This window comes from Danio rerio, chromosome 5 (genome assembly GCF_052040795.2).
Source record: "Danio rerio strain M-AB ecotype USA chromosome 5, GRCz13ab, whole genome shotgun sequence".
Taxonomy (NCBI): Eukaryota; Metazoa; Chordata; class Actinopteri; order Cypriniformes; family Danionidae; genus Danio; species Danio rerio.
The window spans coordinates 6,610,001-6,632,500 of record NC_141025.1 but is presented as its reverse complement, the minus strand read 5'-3'; the positions used below and the strand labels follow the sequence as shown (position 1 = coordinate 6,632,500).

The following is a 22,500-nucleotide window of genomic DNA, read 5'->3' as shown; positions in this document are numbered from 1 at the left end:
ACTTATACTGCATGCTGCCAGTGATCAGAAGTGTTGCAGGCTTTTTCACATGACTCACATCAGGCCATGCTTTGACCTCCACATGATGAATGCTGCCACGAATGGATGATTTTATGAGGCTACTACATAGCAAGAAAGTGGGAAACATAGTAGATTGTGAAAAGAGTGAATGTGTGCATTGCTTGATAATCATAAATTTTGTTTGGAAAGCTTCTATACAACAGGGTACATGTGCACTTGATAATCTCATTCATTCATTCTCCTTCGGCTCCTTTATTCATCCGGGGTTGTCACAGTGGAATGAACCGACAACTTATCCAGCATATGTTTTACACAGCGGATGCCATTCAAGATGCAACCCAGTACTGGGAAACATCCATACACTCTTATTCACACTCATACACTACGGACAATTTAGTTTATTCAATTCACCTAGCTCAAGTCTTTGGACTGTGATGGAAACTGGAGCACCCTTAGATAACTCGCACAACACGGGGAGAACATGCAAACTCCTCACAGAAACGCTAACTGGCCCAGCAGGGACTCAAACCAGTGACCTTCTTGCTGTGAGGCGACAGTGTTAACCACTTGCCACCGTGTCGCCTTGTGTTATGCCCCGTGTGGCTCGGAGGATGAAAAAGGGCTTAACATAAATATGACAACCCAATATTTTAGGAATTCCCCTGAGATGTTAGCTGCTATGAATCAACACAGAAGACGTGGCAAAAAAGTTTTCGCTTTATTACAATAAAGAAATTAATATTTATATCATCCAAAATATATCTACAAATATGTAGGAATCAAAGAAAATAACAAATGAAACACCCGCTATCTAATCCCTCCCCCACCTCTAAATAACTAAAGAGAAATATGTAAATAATAATAATAAAAAAAAAAAAACATCTTCATCGTCAACCGCTCCGTACTTAACTGCACTCACTGGAACAAACATACATATAGTAGCACCCGCTTCTAACCTAGAGGATTAACATAGAATGAACTACGTGTGTACAAAAATGTAAGTGACGTGATATACTTCACTTTCACTTCCCTGTAAGTACTTTTAACTCACAAAAACTCTTTAAAGCGAACCAGAGCACAAGATAGGTGTTACCCGCCTCAGGCTGAAGAGACCCAAACGGGTAAGTGAAAAGTTTAAACTGCAGAGAAGTAAAGAAACAAATCAGTACGAGCTCTGACGGTCTTTAATGAACTCTGACCTGAGCTGCTCTGTTCAACGTCTTTTATGCATGAAGCGCCCTCTACAGGATATACAAAAAATAACTTTGGGATTAGCCTAACAATACATTATAGTTAATGTATTCACAATAAATCAATTTAATCAGCTACATTTTTGTAGGGGGTCCTTTTTTCATAATTTATATATATATATATATATATATATATATATATATATATATATATATATATATATATATATATATATATATATATATATATATGCACACATTGCATATTTATTGACCCTTTACATAGGCACAAATGTCACACAAACAACCACAGCAGCAACAAACAACATGGATCTCCCTTTTATCTGGGCTTAGTCATCACTGGAGCGGTTAAATAACACCCATCCTCTTCTGATTGGTCCACTTGGGAGAACTCTGCCAACCAGTCAGAACACCTAGATTTCAGAAGTACAGCAGATAGCAAATAAAAACAAAAAGGTGAGGAGGTTAACAACAGAGCAACACCCTCAGGCATGTAACACCTTGATAATCTCATAAATTTGGTATTTTTGGTTGACATGTTTGAAATACCCTGCTGAAAAATCCAGCTTAAACCAGCCTAGGCTGGTTGGCTGGCTTTAGCTGGTTTACCAGGCTGGAAATGGCTGGAAACCAGCCTGGAAGTGGCCAAAACCCCTCTAAAACCAGCCTGGTCGACCAGCTAAAACCAGCCAACCAGCCTAGGCAGGTTTAAGCTGGATTTTTTAGCAGGGAATACATACGAGTACGAGTACTTTTATAAAAGTGCATACTTTCAGAAATATTTTGTGCACCCACCCCACACCTAACCCTAAGGCTATGTCTACACTAATCCTAAATATTTTGTTAATAACAATAATAATAATTCCTTACATAAATATACTCCAGCAAGAGAGTTTTACCAGCATCATATCCGCCTGCCGTTTATTTACTTTCCATCTCTTTGAAACATGGCACTTCTCGTAAAGAGTGGTGTAACCCTGGTGTCCTGGCCAAGGTCCCTCAATCGGCTCTTACGATCATGTCCTTTCAATCATCCCTATCCACCGAATTGGCTCTATCACTGTCTCTCCACTCCACCAATAGCTGGTGTGTGGTGAGCGCACTGGTGTCGAGAGACCCCCCCCCCATGATTGTGAAGCACTTTGGGTGTATGGCCATACACAATAAATGTGCTATATAATTACTTAAATTACACTACATTACATTTCGCAGCTAAACAATAGCTCCAAGTAAATATTTTAAATCACATCAATTATATACAGGGTTATGCAAACGTTTAGGAATCAAGAAAATTAGCATAAATATACATGAATTAAAATATACATTGTATTCTTACATTGGATTTGGGATGTTCTCCGAATAGTCTGATGCATCCCGCTTCGTAGTTGTGATGAATGTGGATTGATTTCTGAGTGCTCATATCTCACTTCATGCGCTTTCAAACAGTGGCTTATTTGGGTGCTTTTTAGAGATGAAAAGTGGTGTACAGCTGTGCTTTTGAAAGCTGGATTCAAGCCAAAAAGAGGCAAAATGATCATTTTAAAGGCTTGTTTTAATTAGCGCAGTCATGGCTGACTGCAACGACAATATTGCTCTTTTGATCTTTTTAATCCAACAAAATGTCAGGACTGCTTAACAGCAGCTCTTCAAGAGCAACACAACTTTTACATAACCAGTAAGTGTAAATGTCCCTTTCGTTTCAGAGGCCTCTGACCACACATATTAGAACATTTGGTCACACTTTATTTTGATGGTCTGTTTCTTGAATTAAGTTACATGCATCTACATATTGAATATTCATCAAAGGCAGCAACACCGAAGCTTCAAAATTACAAATTTATTAAATTAAAAAAAGCTGACAAAGCGTGCAACGTTTCGAGCCACACGGCTCTTCATCAGACAGTGTTCATCACAATCAGGTGCTCCTTTTCGTACACTTGGTTGGGACAGAATAATAATATTTATTATTATCATAATTATGACTATTTAAATGACAAAATGTTAACAGTCGGATATATTTCAGCAGTTGTGTAAAGCAAAATTCGTTGTCAGTGGTGACAGATAATGCTTGAAATATAAGTGAAGTTTATTCATAAACTAATTTCGAGAGGATCACGTGCTTATGATTTATCACAGCCGGTCTCGCATTTGCTAATCACTATCTTCCAATCATATGAGCCCTAAGCTACTATAAATAGCCACAGTTTTCAGTTCACTTTATCTTCGTTTGGAAGAAACCCCCCTCCTCCGCTATTCTCCTCCTTTACCTCTGATTGGGCGGCACGGCAGCCCAGTGGTTAGCACTGTGAGCCCCACAGCAAGAATACTGCCAGCCCTGGTTCCACAGGACCGGTGGGTGTTTCTGTAAGGAGTTTGTATGTTCTCCCCGTGTCCGCGTGGGTTTTCCCCGGGTTCTCCGGTTTCCTCCCACCATCCAAACACATTCAACACGTATAACAATCAAGCTTTTGTTTAACCCCTTGTGTTCCCTTAGCTACCGCAGCAGGGGAGTTCTGAGATCCACCGAGCTCAGGCTCCCCTCTCGCTCTGCCAGTGGGAGGAAGCCCCGGGCTCGAGGATCCCTTGAGCTCGGGGCTCTCTCCCAGGACAGCATGCCAAACAAGCTTTTTTAAATCATCAGCTAAGTGTGAACTCTTGAAACAACATGTCTGTTGTCCTAAGATGCATCAATTACGTCACATTTTTTCCTCTAATTGAATGTAAAAATGCCCTTCCTATAAATTGTAGGTCACTGAAATGAAAAACTTGAGACTCCTTATCTAATTCTTGCAATAATTTTAAGATGATATAGTATGCTGATTCACTTACTGCTTTGACAAGAATACTGCAACTCGGATCTCACTCCAGAATCACGCCAAGATTCTTGACCTTATTTTTTGTTGTTTGACCCCTACAGCCATGGTACGCATTCACCTTGAGAACCTCATCTCTGTTCCCAAATGCAAACACTTCAGTTTTCTCTTTGTTTAACTGAAGAACGTTTTGACAATAGAAAAATAGAATGGAAAAGACTGGCTGATATAAATACAGTAAATAATTGACCCTTCGCTAAGCCACACCCAAATATCGCCACCCACCAACCGTGGCTTAGCAACCGTAGCTACAGGGGCTCTAAGGGAAACAGGTCATAGCGTTGTGCATATGGATTGTGCAAATCTGACACTTGGTATCCTTAAAGTTTGGACGGGATGGTGGATTTTTTTTTTTTACCTTTTCAAAACCAAAAACCCAATAAGAGAAATGCCGGCGTGGATCAAGATGTGTGAGGGGTGCTAAAGGAGCGGAGTTAAGTTGGTTTTGTTTTCGATATTTCGGACACATTCAGTGATAAACGGCAATAACTCACACACCTCTTAAACAGATCTAAACTGTGTGTCCTACAAAAACACAAAGCAGGTTATGCAGTGTTTCCTCTAGGATTTTTTTTTAACACAGATCTACCAAATACTTGTGGTTTTATTTCAATGACAACTGTCGTGAGCGCAGTATTAGAAGTCGAGATCGCATTTATGTAAAAGCCTACATGTACGAGCATGTGAATCTCTGCTTGTGCGCCGATTACCTCTGCTCGTGCACAAAACTTCTTGCACGCCACCTCAAATATAAGCCGCTTCTAGAGCGCGCAGATCTTCTTGTGTGCTCTCAAGCAAACACTGCTGAGTGCGATTTAGTGCCTTTATGTAACGAGTATGTCTCCAACATTTAGTAGATTTGCTAGGAATGTTTATTAATGTCTGTAATAGACCTACAAAGTAGCATTAATGCGTCCTGAAGTAAAGTGAAACGCATCTGTCACCCAGTCAGTCAGTCAGCACATAACCTTAAAGGGTTAAACAAATGACACAGCACTTATTACGGTTATAGAAAAGTTTGCGCTGTTATAATTCACTTACCCTTTAATATGTTTTGGTGCGATTATCACCCACTATTATCATTCATTCATTCATTTTCTTGTCGACATAGTCCCTTTACTAATCCGGGGTCGCCACAGCAGAATGAACCGCCAACTTATCCAGCAAGTTTTCACGCCCTTCCAGCCGCAACCCATCTCTGGGAAACATCCACACCCACACACACTCATACACTACGTACAATTTAACCTACCCAATTCACCTGTAATGCATGTGTTTGGACAGTGGGGAAACCGCAGCACCCACGTGAAGGCAGGGAGAACATGCAAACTCCACACACAAACGGCAACTGAGCCGAGGATCAAACCAGCGACCCTGCTGTGAGGCGAACGTGCTACCCACTGCGCCACTGCGTCGCCTCACCCGCTATTAAAAAAATTAAATGTTTAGAATGAGAAATTGTGGGAGAACGTTGCTATGATGTGATTGCGTTGTATTGCAATATGGAGTAATCAAACGTAAAGGTTAAGGCAAAAGCAATTCACAAATACTTGAAAATGAACTGATTTAATAACTTTTTTTGGTTACAGCTTAATTAGTTACAAAATACACCCACCGGCCACTTTATTAGGTACACCTGTCCAACTGCTCGATAACGCAAATTTCTAGTCAGCTGATAACATGGCAGCGTTTAGACATGGTCAAGTCGATCTGCTGCAGTTCAAACCGAGCATCAGAATGATGAAGAAAGGTGATTTAAATTACTTTGAATGAGGCATACTTGTTGCTGCCAGACGGGCTGGTCTGAGTATTTCAGAAACTGCTGATCTATTGGGATTTTCATGCACAACCATCTCCAGGGCTTACAGAGAATGGTACGAAAAAGAGAAAACCTTAGAGTAGACTTGTTTCAGTTAGTCCAACTTTCAGTTCATCTACCACTGACCAGTTCAGTTGAACCTAAATTGAGTCTTCATCTTTGACCCTGAAGCATACATGCATGTTAGACAAACTAAGAATCCAGCTTACTGTTCTACACCTATTTCTGCTTCAATGCCCAAATATACTCAGCAGTTCACAGAAAACAGCAGTTCATTACTCTGTATTGCATCATCCCACTTTAACTTCACATTAAAGCATGTCATGAAGTATTTTAGCCCTGCATGAAAGTCTGTCTGTGCTCATTTGGTCCTGTGGACGTGTATTTGCCACCCATAAATAATTCCACACTGCCTCACGCTGTGATCATTGTCACTTTCGTGCCTCCAGACTGCTGGCGTAGGACAAAATCAATAAACATACCCAATTTTTGGAGCGTTAATTAAGTTATCATTGATCTTTCCCTGTGACAGAACACATGCAGGGCTTTCACGCCGACTGAATGGCAGAAAAACACAGAAACCTCAATAAGTCCAGCCACAAATATCCACCTACCCGACAGTTAATCAAGAAAATTCATTCATTACATGTGCGAATAGAAATACGCCTTACATAAGAATCAGACAGGCTTGATTAAGATCCCAGTGGATCAGTAATTAGCCACGGTCTTTTTTTGTAATTGTCAGATATTAGAGAAAGAATTAAATAGACTTCAATCCTAGTGAGTCTACAAGGGTACTGCATGTAAACACTGTCTGGAAGCTTCCTTCTTAGTCTGAACTTCATATACAACTGTTTACATTTACATCTCAGGAAGAACACTTTAGTAGTTCGGATCTTAGTTCTCAGGAAGGTCAATCATAGTGTTTTGGAGGGCTGAAATGTCCTTTAGTTTTTGTGTGTGCCTCAGGGCTCGGTACTTAAACCATTTCTACCAGAAAGACTCAAGGAGGCAGATAAACGTTTGAACATTTATTGTGAATTGTTTGCATGAATGAGAGTTCGTTATGGTCCTTTCATAAAGTTCTTTGGCGTAAGCCCCGTCTATAGTGCAGAACTCTGGATGAGCTGGCAGATCCTGCCTGAAGATGAAGGTAGGGCGAAGCCAACCCCCTGAGTGGAGATGAGGCCAACCTGGTGGTGGTGGTGGTGATGGGGAGGATGGAGGGAAACGCAACGTCACCTGAATACAGCGAAACAGATTGTTTAGATGAGCTTTTATACATGGCTTGGTTGGTTGTTATAGGCTGACGAGATAATTATTCTGAATGACGTGACATCTCAGTCTTCCTGGTAGAACCTTCGCTAAAGCTTTCATTTCCATCTACATACTGATGATACTCAGCTAATCCTAGTGAGTCTACAAGTGTACTGCATACAATCAGGAGCGTACAAATACTGTCTGGAAGCTTCCTTCTTAGCCTGAACCTCATGAAAACAACTATGTTTACATTTTACATTGCATCTCTGCATTACAGGGTCGGTATTTGGACCATTGGACCATGCTGATGACGTATTTACCAAATACTAGTGAGTCTACAAGTGTAATGCATGCAAGCACTGTCTGGAAGCTTGAACTTCATAAATACAACTGTTTACATTAACATATCAGGAAGAACACTTTAGTAGTTCGGATCTTAGTTCTCAGGAAGGTCAGTCATAGTGTCTTGGAGAGCTGAAATGTCCTCTAGTTGTTGGTGTGCCTCAGGGCTCGGTACTTGGACCAATTCCATCTACATACTGATGATACTCAGCAAATCCTAGTGAGTCTACAAGTGTACTGCATACAATCAAGAGCATATAAACACTGTCTGGAAGTTTCCTTCTTGGCCTGAACCTCATAAAAACAACTATGTTTACATTTTACATTGCATTTCTGCATTACAGGGTCGGTATTTGGACCATTCCCTTCTACATGCTGATGACGTATTTACCAAATCCTAGTGAGTCTACAGGTGTAATGCATGCAAGCACTGTCTGGAAGCTTGAACTTCATAAATACAACTGTTTACATTAACATATCAGTAAGAACACTTTAGTAGTTCGGATCTTAGTTCTCAGGAAGGTCAGTCATAGTGTCTTGGAGAGCTGAAATGTCCTCTAGTTGTTGGTGTGCCTCAGGGCTCGGTACTTGGACCATTTCCATCTACATGCTGATGATACTCAGCAAATCATACTAGTGTCTACCAGTGTACTGCATACAATCAGGAGCAGATAAACAGTGTCTGGAAGCTTTCTTCTTAGCGCAAACCTCATAAATACAACTATGTTTACATTTTACATTACAACGGCATTACAGGCTCGGTATTTGGACCATACCCTTCTACATACTGATGACGTAATTACCAAATCCTAGTAAGTCTACTGCATATAGACACTGTCTGAAGCTTCCTTCTCAGTCTGACCTTTATAAATAAAAACATGTTTACAATTTACTTTTACGTCTAAGTAAGGGCACTCCAGTGGTTCTGATCTTAGAAGGTCATTCTGGTTGTTTTGGAGGGCGAAAAGTCCTAGTTATTGGTGTGCCTCAGGGCTCTGTATTTGGACCATTTCCATCATGCCGATAATACTCAGCAAATCCTTGTGAGTCTACAATGGTAATGCATACATTTACACACACACATATATATATATATATATATATATATATATATATATATATATATATATATATATATATATATATATATATATATATATATATATTGTAAATTACATCTCAGGAAAAACACTGCAGTGATTCAGATTAGTTCTCAAGAAGGTCATTTATAGTGTTTTTGGAGTGTTTTGGACATTCCTGACCATTATCACTATTAAAACCCAGAGAAACAGGCCTTAAAACCGATAGGTTCAAATATTCCTTTCCAGTTATCAAAGAAACTATTCTGTGACTTCTTTTTAGTTTTGTAACTACTAAATTGTTTTAAACTCAAATTTGCATTATGTAAATCTGTGTTAAACCTATGTCTGCTGGAAAATCATATTCTGTAATTGCGTACCTGGGTCTCCATTTTTGCCAAGACCTCTTTTGGTTTTAACAAACTTGTTTTCCAAACCTTTAAACAAGAAATTTCTCCTTTCCCTTGGCTGTTGCAGTTTCTAGCCAAGAATTATTGATCATCAGGTTATCTCTATGATCACGGATCATAAAGATGCCCGAACAGTTGTACTGTTTCAGACAAAATCTCTTCAAAGTGTTTCAAATTCAACTCAAATCAAACGTGGCGTCGTGTTTCATGTCGAAAATCATTTTCAGCCGAAATCATGTCGCGCGCACCCAAAGCGAACATCCGCAAACTCCACAATGACATCGCCGTGCGCACTCAGGCGAACAAGCAGACGCTTCGAGTATAAACCAGGCTAAAGGGGTAGAATTGGGATTTGGCGTTAGAACTGCTTTCCCAAAATCACACTTGTTCTTCACACAGAAATGGTTTATTTGTTTATTACTAAGAATTCGATTTGAATGTCAAATTATTACATTTGCAGCCTTTCAAAACACATTTTACATGTAACATAATGCATAAAAGGTTTAGTTGAAAATTTAAATGTCACTTAAATAAGCATTTGCCTATAATATTTTATGTAGTACTTCAGAAACGTTTTGGTCACACTTTACAATAAGGTTCATTTATTTAATGTTAAGTAATGCATTTACTAACATGAACAAACAATGAACAATACATTTACTACTGTATTTATTCATGTTAGTAAACGTTAGTTAATGAAAATACAGTCGTTCATTGTTAGTTCGTTAACTCATGGTGCATGAACTAATGTTAACAACCATGGACTTGAATGTTAATAATGCATTAGTAAATGTTCAATTATGATTAATAAATGCTGTACATGTGTTGTTCACGATTAGTTCATGTTAGTAAATGCATTAACTAATGAACCTTATTGTAAAGTGTTACCAACGTTTTTATTTGTAAATATTTGTGTGTTTGAAATTTGGTTAAAGTGAACTGTCAAATGTAAACATTTATGGTCAGCTAAACTATATTTTCATGTCACTTTATTTGAAATAGATTTTTGATTGCATGTATATAATGTGGATGTTGGAGTTAAAACTACATCAAGAAATGTTGACATGCTTACAGTAAGCCAGTACATCAAAATAGGTGTGCTGAATATTAAATGATTTTAAAACACAAAATATAAAATGATTATATTAGACTTTTAAAAATTGTTTTTTTTTTTTTTTGTATTATTTTTTGGATGAACTGCCTGCTTAAATGCCCTTTATTTAATTAATATTATATTATCTCCACGTATGTTTTTTTCTAATAAATCATTCTATGATTTAAAATTTACTGTGCATTCAGTATGCCTTCAAGTGCACTTCTAACTAACAGTCATTACTCATACAGTGCGCCAATTAGACTAGTGTGTATTCAATAGCGACTACTAAGCAAAAATAATAATAATAATAATTTTTCATTGCAAAAGCTGTGCTGTAATGAAACCGTTAAAGAACATTACTGCATGAATGCTTTAATAAGAAACCCAGCCCAGTGGAAAGCAGAAGCAAAAAAAATAAAGATTTTAATCAGCTACTTTCTCTTCAGTGTGCAGAAAGACCCCAAGGAGAAAGAACTGTCCGCTTACAGCCTCAGACTACAGATGTGGACTCCATTGAATAAATGACTGTCTCGTGCTTTTATATTTTTGTCAGTCTATAGCGCACATTTAACATGTTCAGAGCTGTGAAAAATGCTTTTATAGAAAGCATTAAGTGGAGTTTCTTTTATTTTTTGTTCCTTTTTTTATTCTCCTAATGAGTTATAGGTGTGTTTTGAGAATAAACCAATCCCCCAGATAGCAAAATATACTCGGGCCAGTTCCGGCTAGATTGTCGCCTGCCGGAGACTAACCCCTCGGCCCAACTTCGGCTGCCGGACTCGGGCCGGATGCCTGTGGACTCACTGCCCGATTCCGGCCCGAATCAAGCGGGCCAGATGCGGCGGCCGTAAGCGAGCCGACGCTGCGCATCCGCGCCGGAATCGGCGCGAGGGTAATGTGCGCTGCGGCCCGGAGCTGGCGCGACTCCGTATTTGTACACCTTATAAAACCTTTTGGTATTACATTGGTACTTGATATATGGTATTACAACCATTTGAATTTATATAACAGCAAACACAGGCTATAATGTAAACACAAAGTGTAAGCACTGCGTTTAACCTTTGAATAAAGTGCAAACTGCATACATATTCTGTAACGAAAATAATCAAGACAAATGACAAAATAAATAAATGTTAAACGTTTATTGATTGCATGAAAAAAAATAGTACTAAAATTTTATAAATAATTTTGTAGTGCACAAGAATATCAATATAAAAACAACAATAAAACAACACAATAAAGACACACAGAAAGATTTAAACAAAAAAATCTAAAAATTACACACAAACACAGATGTTTTTTAAAACAACCCTGTTTTCCCAATAGACTTGAATTAAAAATTTGTAAAAAACAGCTAAATTTTATATAAACCTAAATATAGAAACCAATTTAAGATATAGCAAGAAACATCTTAAAAATACCAATGACAATCCGTAAAATATCCAAGTCAAACTTGTAAAAAGTACTGCAGAATTCTGAAGAAACATCTTGAAACATTTTTTAATAAAACATTAAAATAATAATAAACAAACAAACAAATATATATATATATATATATATATATATATATATATATATATATATATATATATATATATATATATATAAATAATTGCAGAACAAAATCAATTGCACAAACAGCAAGACATGAGTGAGATGATTATAAATTTCATATATATACACGTCTTGTGCAATTTTATATTTATAATTTTATTTGTATTACGTTTATTAAAAATCTATCAAGATGTTTCTTTACAATTTGGCGCACACACATACATACATACATTCCATACATATATACACACACACACACATATATATATATATATATACATATACATATATATATATATATATATAAATGCAAATGAAAGAAACAAATTGTTCAAGTATCAGGGAACATCCTAATACACTTAAAATGTTGTTTAAAAATTAAAACAAAATAGTGATGTAGACATTTGACACATTAGCTTTCTCTTCTTTCTTCCTCCATCCCTGTCAGGGGCAAGTTGTAGCTACCTTGTAATGCATTTTTCCACTTCTTTATCAGTGGCGTGGTATGGACATTTGTCCTCACTCCATCTGTGATTAAAAGATAAACAGATAATTAGTAGTGAACAAGTACTAATGTAAAAAAAAAAGAAAAAATTAGGAAAAAAGTAGGCTACCTACGAAGCAAAAAAAAAAAACAATAAAAAAAAAACAAATAAACTTAAAACACTTTGAAATTAGCAAGAGCTTGAACTTACCAGTTTCTTCATTTGTTCAGGCTGCTCCTTTAGTTGATTTTCAAGCTTTTCCAAATCCAATTGGCCAAAGAAAGGTCAAATGTGTTTACATCTGGAATTTCATCACGTCTGTTTTGGTTTTGTGAGAATCAGGCCCAGCTGCTGCTTTATGACGTTGCATGATTTTAAAACTTCAGTCAGTCGTGCTAAAAAAGAAAAATAACAGATTAGTATAAATCAACCTGTAGCTTATTCTCATAAAACTTCTGTAAATACAACAGTGGGTTAGACACTGCTGATATTCTCTAGTTGATCTTTACTTTCTAGCTGCATTAAACCTTAACAAATTTAGTGATGTCTTACAAAAACATCACGAGATGCAATAAGTTCTGTCTTGATCTCAAACTGCACTAGAACAAAGACTGTAAATGTTCATAGGTGTACTGCAGGAGTGTCCAAACTTTTTGGGCCGAGGGCCAGATGCAAAAAAACAAACGTTGTCGCGGGCCAAATTTTACATACATCACACAGACATATATATATGTCTGATATGACATGATATATATATATATACAGTCGAAGTCAGAATTGTTAGCCCCCCTAAATTATTAGCCACCGTTTATTTTTTCCCCAATTTCTGTTTAATGGAGAGAAGTTTTTTTTCCCCACACATTTCTAAACATATTAGTTTTAGTAACTCATTTCTAATAACTGATTTATTTTATCTTTGCCATGATGACAGTAAATAATATTTGACTAGATATTTTTAAGACACTTCTATACAGCTTAAAGTGACATTTAAAGGCTTAACTAGGTTAATCAAGTTAACTAGTCAAGTTAAAGTAATTAGGCAAGTTATTTTATAACAATGGTTTGTTCTGAAGACTTAAGGGGCTAATAATTTTTACCTTAAAATGGTTCATAAAAAAAATTAAACCGCTTTTTATTCTAGCCGAAATAAAACATAAGTCTTTCTCCAAAAGAAAAAATATTATCAGACATACTGTAAAAATGTTCTTGCTCTGTTAAACATCATTTGGGAAATATTTAAAAAAGAAGAAATAAATCAATGAGGGGCTAATAATTCAGACTTCAACTGTGTGTAGATAGACAGACAGACAGACAGACAGACAGATAGATAGATAGATCATAACAAGAACTGCTGCTTAATTGAATGCATGTAATAGCGACACCCGGTGGTTATTTATTGAATTACGTTCATTTTTGTATAGCGGGCCAGATTCTATTGATATTTATAAAAAGCCTCGCGGGCCGCAGATGGCCCGCGGGCCGTAGTTTGGACACGCCTGGTGTACTGGAATGTACAGTATCTGTGCATCTTGATGGTGGTCTTAAGATTTCTGCCATAGTCATTGATGGTGATGGTACTTGTGGTGCTGCATTGATTTCTGAAATCTTCATACCTGCCTTTTATCCAGCCTCTTTGTTCCAAGTAATTTTTCTTCATCACGGTATAGATGTGTCTATACTGTCCCTTAATCAGATACATTTACAAAACAAAACATCACTTTAGTATAGTGCCAGGGCAAAACTCACAGGTTGTAATAGATCAATGACATAATGTTGACAGTATGTGTTTAAAATAATTGCAAACAAACCTGTTCTGTCTTTAGATGTATGACAGGCGATCATCGTCCTCATCTGTCTACCAGTCAGAAATCACAGTTGCGTGTGGATGTTTGAGTCGAGCTTCCTCATATGCATCTATAATAAAACATCACATTGTTGTTAACCTCCCGTAAAGAAAAGTTCAAACCCTGAAATACTATCAAAGTTAATTAATGCATATAATACCTATAGTGTAAATAATCAGTACCCAGAAGGTTGCACAAGATTTATTCGGAGATTCATGCAGAGTGACAGCCTTATGAATCTGAGACAGATTTGTAAGATGGTCAAGCACATGCATTATTCTGTACCCATGAAGATTAACCTACCATTGTGAAAAATGTTTGATGATGATAGCCTATAACAATAAACCATTTCAGCTGTTTGTGAAGTAATTAGTAATGTAATGTCTGAAAAGTTCAATCTATGTTGAAAATGTATCAGCAGTTTACAGCTTATAATGGACTTTTAGCACACAACTATAACATGCCTGTTCACGTTCAAAAGAGTGTGCCATTGACTTCTTTGGTCGTGATGTGCTGCAAAATGATCTCACTAACCTTTGTTAAACAAGAACAATGAGACTTAACCAACAAATATTGTTACCCATTCATTTAAATCAGAATTTATCACTGTCAATAACATAAAAAAAAAAAAAAACATCAAAATCTGCTTTAAGACGTTCAGTTTTACATTAACTGACCATTACAGCTTGAACAAAAGATATAATTGATTCACATAGGCTAACACATATGAATTAAAGTGCATAGTAATATATTTCTCTCGGATAATTTAAAGAGAATAGTAAACAGTCGAGTTTCGATCATTTTCGTGACTAACTGCATAAACAAGATAAAGAATAATATTTTATTAATCCAAAACGATTAGTTTTTATTTACACATAATCACAGAATTAATACTGTTGGAGAAGTATACGCCTGTACAATGATTTTTTCAACATCCACGGTACTTTACAATGTTAAATCAGGAAAAAAACACGTTTTGCCAAGTTAATGGATTCGTCTACAGAAACTTTCTTTAACGCAAAGTTAGCATACAAACAAATTCGTTTCATGTTTCTTTAAAATAATTAAAATAGTTTTCAGTTACTACACACGTTACAATCTAACATTGTGTCAAAGGAAAAGGAACTTTCAGACGTGTTTGTAACTGTTAGCGTTAGCATACATTAGCTCCAGTCGTGTTTCTTAAAGCAAGTTACATTTCGTATCAAACTGTTTTAAATTACTAAACGCTGTTACAACCAAACACCGTGGAAATGTTTTAAGCTCTAAATTCGCTAATTATACAGAACACAAGCAGTAAAAAGCTTACCTTTCTGACCGGACTCCACGTGAAATGTTTGAAAAACCAACCCTTTTCTTCTTGTGATCTTCGTGCCATGGTGGTTGACAACCAGCTTTTTGGAGCATTACCGCCACCGTCTGGATGGAGTTTGGATCAGGAATTTATTAACGCATGTGTTTATTATGAAACCAACTTCTGCTTTAAAAAAAAACAGTCAGCACAGGAGCGTGCTATCTCAAAAATAAGCGAATTTTACATAGTTTTTCTCTAGATGACATGTATAATCTATTTATAAATAATATTGTTTTGTTTGCGTCTAAACATTGCGACCATCCACACTAAATATTCTTTTTTTTTTTTTTTTTTTTTTGCTATCGTACCATTAATATTTTCTCAAATTATCATTAAACGTGGAGCTAACAGATTACTAGATAAAATAAGAACTTAATCGGTTGCCATCAGCCGAGTCCTTGCCAGAAGCGGCCAGGATATGGTTGACCGGAATCGGGCCAGTGCTTTACAGCCGCATCACAACCGCATGTGCGCGAGCGAGCTGCGGGCCGCACTCGGCCCGGATAACACTCGCCGATGCCGAGTCGGAGCCGGAGGCGCCGAGGGGCAGCCGAGCTCGGGCCGATTACTGCCTGCTATCTGGGCCGAGTCTCATCTCCCATCCTCTTTAAGAGTCAGTTGCGTCACGCCAAAACGCATTTGCTATTTAAATGACAACTTTGTTAGTGTAAAAACAGAGCATTTCACTATCAAGAAAGCAAACAGAGCATCCACAGCGCGAGAATGAGAGTTAAGTCTCCTTATTATCTACTTTCACTTTCGCTCTCGTGAATAGGGAAACGTCTTGTATGCACAGACATCAATTAGCCTATACATAAAAACAAACTACATAAAATCCAACCTGAAGTTTCACACAGAATTTTAAGACATTTTAAGAATCGATTTGATCAAGTAGTTTTAACCAGATGTCGTATTGGGCATACGAGAATTACACATGGCTTTTTGCTCCAAGGTGAAAACCCTACTCAGTGTTTGTGCTGCAAAACTCCTCTTACTGTAAAACACATTTTACTGGACTGTCCTGCTTTTACTGATTCCAGAAGAACTTTTTATGAAATGAACTCTTTTAAGGACATTTTTGACAAAGTGAAACCAGAAAAGATTTTAGAATTTTTATCATGTATTAACACAAAAAAATCTTATTTAATTTATGTTTTATTTTGTTTGTTGATTTTTAAATTGTATATTTATTGGTGAAAGATTCCTGCCATGAAGATAGCCTTGGTTGCTGACATGGCACAAAATAAAAAATACATTACATTACATTACTGATCCTTTTTACCCCCAAATATTTTTACAACTGAATCCAATAAGTTCAGCTAACTAAAGTTTATACAACTGAATCCAATTTGTGGATTAAAGAGTTATTCTAATTATTTCTAATAATTATTTAGCTAATAATAATGACTATTTTATTCTGCAAAATTGAAAGTTTAATTAACTACACTGTAATAAATCTTTTGTTGACTCAGTGTATATTTTATTTTAGTTTTGCTAATTTAGTTACGGGCCGACACAGTGGTGCAGTAGGTAGTGCTGTCACCTCACAGCAAGAAGGTTGCTGGTTCGAGTCTTGGCTGGGTCAGTTGGCTTTTCTGTGTGGAGTTTGCATGGGTTGTCTCCACAATAGCATGGGTTTCCAAACACATGTGGTACAGGTGATTTGGGTGAGCTAAATTGTCCAAAGTGTATGTGTGTGAATGAGTGTGTAGGGACGTTTTGCAGTCATGGGTTCCAGCTGGAAGGGCATCCGCTGCGTAAAACAAATGCTGGATAAGTTGGCGGTACATTCTGCTGTGGCGACCCCAGATTATTAAAGGGACTAAGCCGAAAAGAAAATAAATCAATGAATTTAGTTAAGAACTAAATAAACCAATTTGTTTGTTTGTTTGTTTGTTTGTTTACACTTTTTTTGTCCCCAATGGGGTAATTTGTCTTGGACTTTAGGCCCACATTTGCAGCTAAAGTTAAGTTTTACAACAGAATCCAATAAGTTCAGCTTACTTATTTAGCTAATTTAACATATTTTCCCTAGGTTTACAACTGAATCCAGTAAGTTCAGCTAACTAAAGTGGAGTTTTTAAAACTTAATCCAATAAGTTTGGCTAACTAAAGGCAAGTTTTACAAATCAATCCAATAAGTTCAATTAATTATTATTATTATTTTTTTAATGAATCAAACAAGTTGAGCTAACTAAAGTGTTATTCTAATTCATTAATTTTCTTTTCAGCTTAGTGGCTTTATTAACCTGGGATCGCCACAGTGGAATGAACCACCGTTATTTCTAATTATTTTAAATAATTATTTAGCTGATAATATTGACCGATTTATTCTGCAAAATTAAAAGTTTGATCAACTACACTTTAATAAATCTTTTGTTGACTCAAATTATATTTATTCAAGTTTCACTAATTTAGTTAAGTACTAACTAAACCAATTTGTTTGTTTGTTTGTTTGCTTGTTTACACTTTTTTGTCTCCAATAGGGAAATTTGTCTTGAACTGTGGGCCCACATTTACATGCACTGAACAAAAACATCCATCAAAAACACAAATCAACCCAAACATTTAATCATCAACTCAAATATGATATATTTAAAAGTCTAACTCAACAAATTAAAATGTAGTTTAGTTTAGCTAACAAGCAAAACTTCTCTTTAGCTTGCTGAACTTTTCTAGATAAGTAAAACAAAAAAAAGTCCTATCAAAATAAATAAAGAATACATAAACTGAGTCAAAAAGACATTTTTTATAGTTTAGTCGGTCAAACTTTCATAATTATAAATAAAAGCCACACATGTGCTTTTCTTCCTCATAAATAAATAGTAAATGAAAAAACTGTCTATGATTATTCAAAAGAAAAAACAAAACAAAACGTCAGTCTCTGTGTTCTCCCTGTGAACGTAGTGGTGAGAGACTCATAATGCCTGCAGTCACCAGGTGGTGGTGGTAGAGTCCAGATGTTCAGCAATAATTCTCTGGTTCAGTAAGTCTTCATCAGCATCTACTGTACAGGCTGCATCTGGAACACTGTATTTAAGACCCGAGAGGCGCAGAGCTCCAAAAACTGAACTTTTAGTTCACTATAAAATCTACACATTCATTCATTCACATTAAATAGCATCCAGTAAGTATAAAAGCAATAATGTAATAGAACAATACATGCATTGTTAAAAATAAAGACTTTGCACCACATTAATGGGCGGTCTTCATGCATACATAAAAAAAAAACATTTTATTATTAAAAATGCTGTGGAAAACATTGTTAAAAATTTAAAACTATTTAGAAATTAACGTGTTATTTTATTAGTACACAAATAAAAATGTAATTTGTCAAATAAGATAACTAAACTTTTTACAATTTATTCATTAATTAATTTTCTTTTCGGCTTAGTCCCTTTATTAATCTGGGGTTACCACAGCGGAATGAACCACCAACTTATCCTGCATATGTTTTTTTTTTTTTTTTTTTTTTTTTTATGCAGCGGATGCCCTTCCAGCTGCAACCCAACACTTGGAAGCACTCAAAATCAAACTACCTGTTCATAGCTAATACATCCTGTATTTAATCTTGATAGCACATCCATCTGTAAATATCACCGTAGTTTTCTATAACTGCACTTTATAACTTATACCTGTATCCTGCACTGGCTGCTATTGCACTGCTGGTTAGATCAAAACTATTTGTATTTGTGCATGTGTAATGACAATAAAGTTTAATCTAATCGAAAAATCTAATTTAACTGACGAAAGTCTTGTCGCCTATCCAAGTTTTAGGAACAACAAATAATAACTATGACTTCTAGTTGATAATTTGGTATCAGACGTGGCTCATATGAAAGGCAAAGGCCTCTAGATTATGCTTATTTTACCACAATAAAATATGATCATGCCTTGTTTTTTTATTTTTTCATTAGGACAGTAAGGTCTGACTTTGCTCAGACAAAAGTCTTGTCACAGTAATGTCCAGTATAGAATATAAAGTCCTGCTGCAGTGGAGACAGAATGAATATTGTGTCTGACTCCATCATGAGCTTGGAGGACTGCATCCATACATCTCTGACATGACTCATATCACTGATTAATAAAGTCATCTGGAATGGCAAAGAAAGCGTTCTTGCAGGACTCCCAGAGTTCATCAAGATCCTTGATTCATCTTCAATGCCTCCTCCTTCATCTTACCCCAGACATGCTCAATAATTTTCGTATCTGGTGACTGGGCTGGCCAATCCTGGAGCACCTAGACCTTATTTACTTTCAGGAACTTTGATGTGAAGACTAAAGTATGAGGAGCGCTATCCTGCTGGAGAATTTGCCCTCTCCTGTGGTTTATAATATAAAGGGCAGCACAAATATCCTAATACTTCAGGCTGTTGATGCTACCATTGGAATGTAACCCCCAAACCATGATTTTTCCTTTACCAATCTTGACTGATTTCTCTGAGAATCTTGGGTCTACGTGGGTTTCAGGTCTTCTGCAGTATTAGTGATGATTGGGATGCAGTTCAACAGATGATTCATCAGAAAAATCAATCTTCTTCCACTTTTCCAAATGATCAACTATTATTTGTTGCTCTTATAACTGGGATTGTTATGTACATGTAGTGTACTATACATTTCTAGAAATAACATTTATTATAAAAAAAGGGCTCTATTGTGACCATCCATGCGCAAAGTGCAAAGCACAGGGCACAAAAGCATTAAGGGGCATGTCAGAATCCACTTTTGCTATTTTAAGGACAGAAAAATCTGCATTGCGCCGTGGCGCATGGTCTAATAGGGTTGAGCTTATTCTCCTAATGAGTTATAAGTGTGTTTTGAGAATAAACCAATCAGAGTATCATCTCCCATCCTCTTTAAGAGTCAGTTGCGTCGCTCCATAGCACATTTGCTATTTAAATGACAACTTTGTAAGTGGAAAAACAGAGCGTTTCACTAGCAAGAAAACAGTTAAACAGAGCATCTACAGCACGAGAATGAGAGTTAAGTCTCCTTATTATCTACTTTCACTTTCGCTCTCGTGAATAGGGAAACGTCTTGTACGCACAGACATCAATTAGCCTATACATCGTTAATTTTGTTTGTTAAGCGCAAAGATTTGTTTCAAAGATTTCAAAATTCAGTTCTAATTTCCAGCAAACGAATAAATAAACAATAATAACAAAGTGTGTTTAATAAACTGAGTTATATCCAAATACACATGCTGTGCTTTGTATGGTCCAAAACCTGTGGTTTTGATATTTATGTAGGTTAGAAAATAATATGTTTTGTAATATTTTAATCCTTTATTTTTATATCTCATATATATCCTTATTATATCCTATATATATCCTTAATATTTAAATTCTTTTTCACATGTAAAGATATTTGCATATTGCTGTACATCTTGTTTGTATTAAGACCTGCTTTGATCTGGTCTATTGAACAATCTATTATAGTTTCTCAAAGGAGCAACGCGCCAGCAATGCACCTCAACACCCCTCCTTTTTTAGACCAGAACGCCTATGGGCGCACATATGAGCGCAAATGCATTTGCTATTTAAACCGAGCTGAAACTAGCAAACAACAATTGCGTCTCGCCTTGCCACATTGCGTCAGGTAATATAGAGCCCATAGTGACCATTTACCAAAAAACGGTACAACTATAGCATCAGTATGTTTTTATTATACATTTTATTTAGTATTAATAAATAAATAGTGTATAATAAATATATGCTGATGCTACAGAACTATTTTTAGTTTCTCAAATAACTTTCTAGTGAACAGCTCTCAAAATCAAAATGTTTACTTTTACTGTGAAGAAACATATTTTAAAACAAAATCCAAGAATCCTTTTGTGGAAAGGACATGTTTAATGGATGTTAAAGATTCTTCATGTACTATTAATGCCAATAAAGAACCCTTCATTTTTAATAGCGCAGTAGATGACACTCACAGTCCAAGTATTACACGTTTATTCTGAAGTATGCGATCTACTCTGCTCATAAATAAAGTGAAGCCGATCTGCTCCACTGCAGTATTGAGTGAACATGCTGTCAGTTTCTTTCTTCGCTGCAGCACAAATGTTTTAATAATTTACACTGTTTGGATGGAAAGCGGTGCGAATCCTGCGTGTCCTGAGGGGATGAATTGTTCCTTGTGAGCCGCCAGAAAGGCAGACGCTCTGAATGCAGTTTCCAGGCTACAGGTTCAGCACACAACAAATAACACACGCGATGAAAGGTTAACTGATGTGATGGACCCTCAGCGCCTTAACTTTCTATTTAAGGAATTCCATGGGATAGATGATCAGCATCTGTGATGTATGAAGAGTTTCCTTTGACAGATTTTACAACCCCAAATCAGAAAAAAGTTGGGACCGTATGGAAAACATAAATAAAACAAGAAAGAAGTGATTTCTAAATTTACTTTGACTTGTATTTCATTGTCTCAGGTGTAATTGTGTCCCATTCTCACTGCAAACAAGTCTTAAGGGTGGCAACAGCATCTTTGTTGTCACATTTTGCACTACAAAAGGCCCAAAACATTATCGATTGAAGATAGGTCAGGACTGCAGACAGGCCAGTCAAGTAATTGGATCCTCTTCCACCGCATCAGGACTTTGTAATGTGTGCAGAATGTGGTTTTTCATTGTCTTGTTGAAATACGCATGGGTGTCCCTGGAAAAGAAGGCGGCATGTTGTGCTGCAAAATCTCTGTGTGCTTTTCAGCATTACTGGTGCATCAAAGAAGTGCAAGTTACCTTTGCAAAGGGCATTGACACAACCCATATACAATGATAGATCTTGGCTTTTGGACTTGTTGCTGGTAACAGCATGAATGATCCACTTCTGTTTTGGTCCAGAGCACATGGCATCAATTTCTCAAAAAACACACACCTGAAATACTGATTCATCTGACCACAGTGCACGTCTCCACTGTGTGATGGTCCATCCCAGATGCTTACGAGCCCAGATAAGTCAGCGGCGCTTCTGGACACTGTTAACATAGGGCTTCTGTTTGGCTCAGTACAGTTTTCACTGGCATTTGTGGATGTAACTACATATTGTTGTACTTGACAGGTTTGCCAAAGTAGTTCTGAGGCCACGTGGTGATATGGCTTATAGATGAATGAGGGTTCTTGATGCAGTGCCGCCTGATGGATTGGAGATC

The 22,500-nt window shown here is 36.7% G+C and overlaps 1 protein-coding gene and 1 long non-coding RNA gene across 4 annotated transcripts in view; one reads left to right on the top strand and one right to left on the bottom strand.

Annotated features, from left to right (window-relative positions):
• tnca (tenascin Ca) overlaps positions 1-22,500 on the top strand; it is a 315,748-nt gene that overhangs the window by 69,505 nt on the left and 223,743 nt on the right. The gene's annotated exons all lie outside the window — the stretch shown is intronic.
• LOC147843820 (uncharacterized) lies at positions 11,239-15,358 on the bottom strand. Its single transcript, XR_015490645.1, has 6 exons — positions 15,304-15,358; positions 13,959-14,064; positions 13,764-13,834; positions 12,361-12,545; positions 11,990-12,193; positions 11,239-11,598 (listed from the first exon to the last, which is right to left on the bottom strand). It is a non-coding gene; the product is annotated as an uncharacterized LOC147843820 (long non-coding RNA).